This window comes from Limulus polyphemus, unplaced genomic scaffold, assembly GCF_000517525.1.
Source record: "Limulus polyphemus unplaced genomic scaffold, Limulus_polyphemus-2.1.2 Scaffold212, whole genome shotgun sequence".
NCBI lineage: Eukaryota > Metazoa > Arthropoda > Merostomata > Xiphosura > Limulidae > Limulus > Limulus polyphemus.
This window is the reverse complement of record NW_013665822.1, coordinates 477,632-483,904: the sequence shown is the minus strand read 5'-3', so window position 1 is coordinate 483,904 and position 6,273 is coordinate 477,632.

The following is a 6,273-nucleotide window of genomic DNA, read 5'->3' as shown; positions in this document are numbered from 1 at the left end:
AATTATAGTGTTTGTTATAGCGCGACTGTTGAAATTAAGTGTATCGCAAAGTTATATTCAGCAAGAATAAACCAGTTTTATTTAAGAAAGGACTTGTGTCGCTAAAGTTTCGTCGGAACGAATTTACGGAAAATTAACTAATTAACGGAGACGTAACAAATTGGATTGCTTCTTTAACGCCTTGGGCCATGCTTTTAATAACCTTTCAAGTTTTTTGTAACATTTTATCCTGTCGCACGTCCAGCTTCATTATTAATTTTTATGCCTAATTTTTTTTTTGCTTTCGTTCTTTTTTTCAGATAAAAATATACTTAAAAGTGTATTTCACGTTATTATCTGTACAATTTTCACAGTCATAAAGTTAAAAGTTAACATAACTGGCTAACGCAAATGTAGCACAGTCACATCTATAAATAAAAACTGTAGGATCCACACTTTTATTTGATGTATTTCTTTGGGTTTTTTTTTGTAAGCGTAAAGCTATACAAGGGGCTATCTGCGCTATGCCTACTGCAGATATCGAAGCCCGATTTTTAGCGTTATAAGCCCTCAAGCTTATGGCTCAACCACCAGGTGGCTCTTTGATATATATTTGTTTTCTTTTATCGTTTCTTGTTGTTTTCATCGTATTATGTTTACAGTAGTTTTCCTGTTGATCAGCGATAAGTTTCAGGACTTACAATACTAAAACTCAGTGTTCGATCCCCTGCTGTAGACAGAGCACTGATGACCCATTGTGAAGCTTTACACTAAAAAACAACAACATTTAGAGTAAGCGGTGCAATAAACGGAGCTGTTACTGTTATCCAAAGAATATGTGAAAGTTTCTGCAACGTGAGACTCAGATTTTAGGTAAATTTTAGCTGAACACATATATTCAGAACCGGGCAACATTAAAACTGTTATTCAATGATTACAGTGTTTAGATATTTATGGGATTTTAAGGTGTTTTAAGTTCAAAAGGGTAGTGAATAATTCGACTATGAACAATTAAGAAACTAACCTACTTTTGTGTCAGAACTGAGAAACTTTTAACGTATTAATAGTGTTCCCACAAAAGGAGGGCATTTTTCAATTGCGTAACAGATCAGTGGCCGTATCTACAAGAAGGCCTAATAATCTGCTACAGAAAAAACCTGAAATAAACTCTGATTTTTGAACTTTTCTTGCAAATATTTCAGATATAAAGAACTATGTATCAACTGAATATGAGAATTAAAGCAGGATTAAGTCAGATGTCGAACGATTATCGGAGCAAGAAGAATTTTGTTTGTTTGTAATTAAGCACAAAGCTACACAATGGGCTATCAGTTCTGTGCCCACCACGGGTATATAAACACGGTTTTTAGCGTTGTAAGTCCGCAGACATACTGCTGTGCCACTGGGGGGCGAACAAGAAGAAACTGGTTCGACAAGTTTGATTTGTATACTTCTCCCATGTATCCTCTGTTCCAAGATGGCGTCCAAAAGTGTACATTTAAACTTGTTTATTTTATGTGCCTATAAGTTTTTATTAGCGGCAACCCGTAATTATGAAATAGGATAGAATATTGTTTTTCAATTAGAAATACCAAAAGTAAGTTTTGTTCGACTAATGAAAGCTTGTGACGAAGCCTAAAAACTACAGAGAAAAACACAACATTGACCGAAAGTTAAATTGACTCTGTTCATAGGCTGCAAGAAGAGTTAATCCATACATTTCTGAACGATTTTAAAGTTCTGTTTCTATATATTCAACTTTGATAAAGTTTTATTTAATAGAAGTTGTAGTAGATTTATCAGTTTTGAAGTTGTAGTAGATTTATCACTTTTGAAGTTATAGTAGATTTATCAGTTTTGAAGTTGTAGTAGATTTATCACTTTTGAAGTTGTAGTAGATTTATCAGTTTTAAAGTTGTAGTAGATTTATCAGTTCTGAAGTTGTAGTAGATTTATCAGTTCTGAAGTTGTAGTAGATTTATCAGTTTTGAAGTTGTAGTAGATTTATCAGTTCTGAAGTTGAAGTAGATTTGTAAATTAAACTTCCATTCTTCGGACAAAAGCGTTTCTCCTGCATGGTTTGATGTTTTGATTTTGGAGCCCATTGCTCTCCTAAATTTGCCATGCGAGTGTTTTCATTTCTTTGGAGAACGTTAAAGAACTTCTTTGAAAAAGGATGTGCTTTTTGGCTATACATTGTTTAGAAATCTTTCTATATAGATATTATTACCTAGAAAGAGCCGAAGTATATATATATATATATATCCAGCCATAAGTCAATCCGTGAAGACATTGGACAGTCGAATGATCGGAAATTCGTTGTGAATCAACATTTAGGCGCTAAACACGCAGCCCATTACACCCGTTACACCAAACATGCTCGCCCTTTCAGACGGTCATTCCCACTATTCGTTGGTAAACGAGCAGCCCAAGAGTTGGCGGTCTTACACTGCTAAATTAGGGACGGCTAGCCCAGATAGCCCTCGTGTAGTTTTGCGCGAAATTCAAAAACAAACAAAACAAACAAACAATTGTTTTCCTAAAGCGTTCGGATTATCGGGTTTATTATATTAAGATATCCTTCGTAATAATACTTTAACATGTCGTTGCACAACAGTATTAACAGCAAAAAGGAATTTAAACGCAAATTATCCACTGGAACTTCATTATGCTTTCTTTGAGTGCCTCAAAGAGGCCCAGTAAAAGAACACAACTTTTGTAGTTTCAAATTCTCCCTCTTGCTCAAACTTTCATACATACTTCGGGGTTCCAGTAAATTACTGCCACTTAGATCTATCAAAGCTGGATAGTTATATGTTTTGTTATATTTTATAAGAGCTAATTAGCTACATGAACAGTTAATTAAAGCTCAGAATGAATTATCACAACCTGTGTTATCAGTGTTTTAAGCATTAAATCTGTAAATGTTTATGATTAAAGACGGTGATCTCTCTAAGATTAAGTTAAGCGGAAAAATAGCAGACATAATTTTCCAGTCATAACATGGAATGTATAATGGCTAAACCACTTAAACTTTCTAGTTAGTTACAAGTATGTTAGCGCTTTAGTAAAATGTATTGCTTCACCCACTTAGTGAATACAATCAGATAAAATACTTTCAGGCCATTACTTTTTGAGTAATTGTGGTCTGTTCGAATTACAGGCTTTCAAGCATGTTTAACAGCTCTTCATCAAGTGAAATACCCAACTCAACTGGGAGAATTACTCTAATACAGTATTTCTCAACCACCTTGTCGGCTCATAGGATTTCACAAAAATTAATAAACAAACAAACAAAACACCGAAAGAATTTTCATATACAAATCACAATGGTTTTTGGAAGCAGCGAGCCGGTTCCTGATGTCGAAAAGGTTGAAAAACGCTGCTATGATACATACTTATCTTACACGAAGATGGCTATGATTAAAAACTTGTGCTACATTATAATCAGTAATTTTGAGCTGCAATTATTAAGAAAAAAATATAAATAGTCCTATTGTTTTTCATTATATGAGAGATGGAAGCATCTAATAAAAATAACAATTTATTAAATGTGTATGGAATGTTTGTTTATACTTCCTCCATCAATTCTTGGTGAGAAAAGGAGATTTTTTAATTATTATATTTATTAATTTTTTTAATTAGGCCCACTAATCTGGGTTAAACAGATCTGTAGGAACATGACCCCGATTATTAACGCTTAGCTGTGATTAGGCAAAAAAAGTAGCATGAGTAATATATATTCACAAGTGTAAAACATTTTAAAGTAAAAAAATAAAAAGTAGGAATGGGAGCACCATAAAGTAAGCAAACAAGGTAGAAATGGGCGAGATAACATTACAATACTTGGTGGTTTTTGACAAGGTGCAATCTCAAAGTGGGTGTGACCATCGTTCCGCCCATATATTTTACATATATGTATATATGTATTCCGTAAGCATGTTGTGTTTTAATGTATAATTACATATATGTATAAACAGATTTACAAATAATTCATTCCCGACATATACTTTTATTTTATATATTCATTCATAATAATCCAAAATATCCAAAGTTTCAGCATGACTCGCGTTCAGTGTTCGAATTTGTATTATTGCAAGATCATTGATATTATAACCAGTTTATCCTAACGACGGCTACGGCACAGTAGCTTGCAAATAATAATAAAATGCGGAGTTTACCTGTTTATTGTGTATTTATTAATTATGTATGAGTCTCAAATAATGTATATTATTATGTTTTTTTATAGTGTTGAGATGTCGTTTCAGATAGTTCCCGGTCGCTCAGCAATAAGTTTAAAGGCTTATAACTCTAAAACTTATTGTTCAATCTCTGTAGTTGGATTAATGCAGATAGTCCATTGTACAGCTTTGCGCTTAAAAGAAATAAATGCTGTTGTTTTGTTGTTGTTTGTTATTAAGCATAAAGCTGCACAAATGGCTGTTTGTGCTCTGCCCACCATGGGTATCGAAATCCGGTTTCTAGCAGTACATATAGTCCATAGACATACCCTCTTTGCCACTGAGGGGCATGTTGCTGTTTATTCTAAGCCCTTCAACAGGTCTGCAGTAAATAATTAGAGGTAATGTTTAATGCTGTCTTATATAGAATACATTTTGCAAAGTACAGTACGAAAGCCATAGATAGAGTGAATAATTCACTGGCATAAAAACACCAATGCAGAAAAAAAACAAGATGTTTTCTGTACTATAATATTGTTACGTATCTACTTGTTTGATAATTTCCCGTAAATATTCTTTCCTTTCTTAATTAAAACTAGTTTATTCTTTCTCGATACAACTTTGCAATACACAGAATTTCCACAGTCACTTTAACTAACACACGCTATAATTCACAACGATTCACGCACTTTATTTACGGTCATTACCGCTCGCTTGACTCAATTATCTGTCTCTATATCTATCTATCTGCAATTATTATCTTATATACTAAAATAGAGGGCGGCTAGAAAAGACTAAAGTTGCCAGGAACAGTCATGATCCTTCTAGAAACTCATAACGTGTTACCAACGTCACGTGACTTCCGCTGTCGTAACAATATGTTAATTTTTTTTCTATAACTTAAAATAAAGTATTTCAGTTTTTATCTTTAAAAAGTTTTAGTGGCCTAAAAATATTATAGGCAGAAATAACTATCAATTACATTTTATAATTTATGTTTGTGTTTTACTAAATCAATAGTTATTTCCATTTGTTGTGATCGTCAAAGCTTTAGGAAAAAAAAAACCGTAGTTGAACGCTGCATAATTTATCAGAATTGTTGTTTTGTTTCTACGTCACAACTTGAAAGTAGTTACAGAATCATTATTGGACCCCATTCCTATTCAAAAGCTGCTTTTTTTCTGACTTTAAGCTTTACACCTTCCTCAGATCTTGAACTTGAGATCAAAGCAACCGACGTGCTTAACAAGTTCAATCATGTTATTTCTGCAAGAAAAAAGTGGAATTTCACGCTCTTGTCGTCAAGAGTGGGTTTATGAAGCTTATCGAAATCTAGGAGCGGCGTATTTTGAAAACGTGACCTTGAGTACGGTTGGTTGGTTCTTGGATAAAAGAGTATGCGTATGTTGCCTTTATTACATTACATAATTTTAGTGTTTCACTACCAAAGCCTTGTGTGTTCGTTATGAACCTGAGATTTTGTCAATTTATGTAGTAGCATAAACCAATACTGTACACAGACATTTTATGCAAATATAAGAATTATTTTAACATGCAGTAGTATGTTACGTTGTTATTTTGTAAGTTCGTTTTTGTTGTAGGTCATGAAGGATATTGTGTTGTGCTTTCAACTTCAAAATATTTATTATATTCTGTTTTTATGTATTTTTATTTGTAATTCTAGGCTGCAAGTTGGAATGATAGGCTTCTTGTTGTAAAGGTAGGCTTGGGGTTCTCAAACATTTTATTGAGAATGGTTTACAATTGTTTGGCTATATAACTGTGAAAGAGGAGAGTCACAGTTTAAAGAAATCAAGATAATTTTAATGAATCTTTGTTCGTAGATCATCTCTTTTTGTTGTGGTATCTCGCGGATTATCAGCAAAGCAGAGAAGTTAGGTCCGCTAATAACTGGATGATCTCCGATCTGGAGCTTTAGAAGGTATTAGACCACCCGTGACCTGTTGGATCACCCACTATTCAGAGGTTGTGAAGAATTCAAGCTAATTTCAACATTGCACCGAAATGAAGGTTTATTATGAGATAATTTGATTAAATATTTCAATCCATTTGTGTTATTCATAATTCAAGAAAAGGTATTTGATTGTTGATC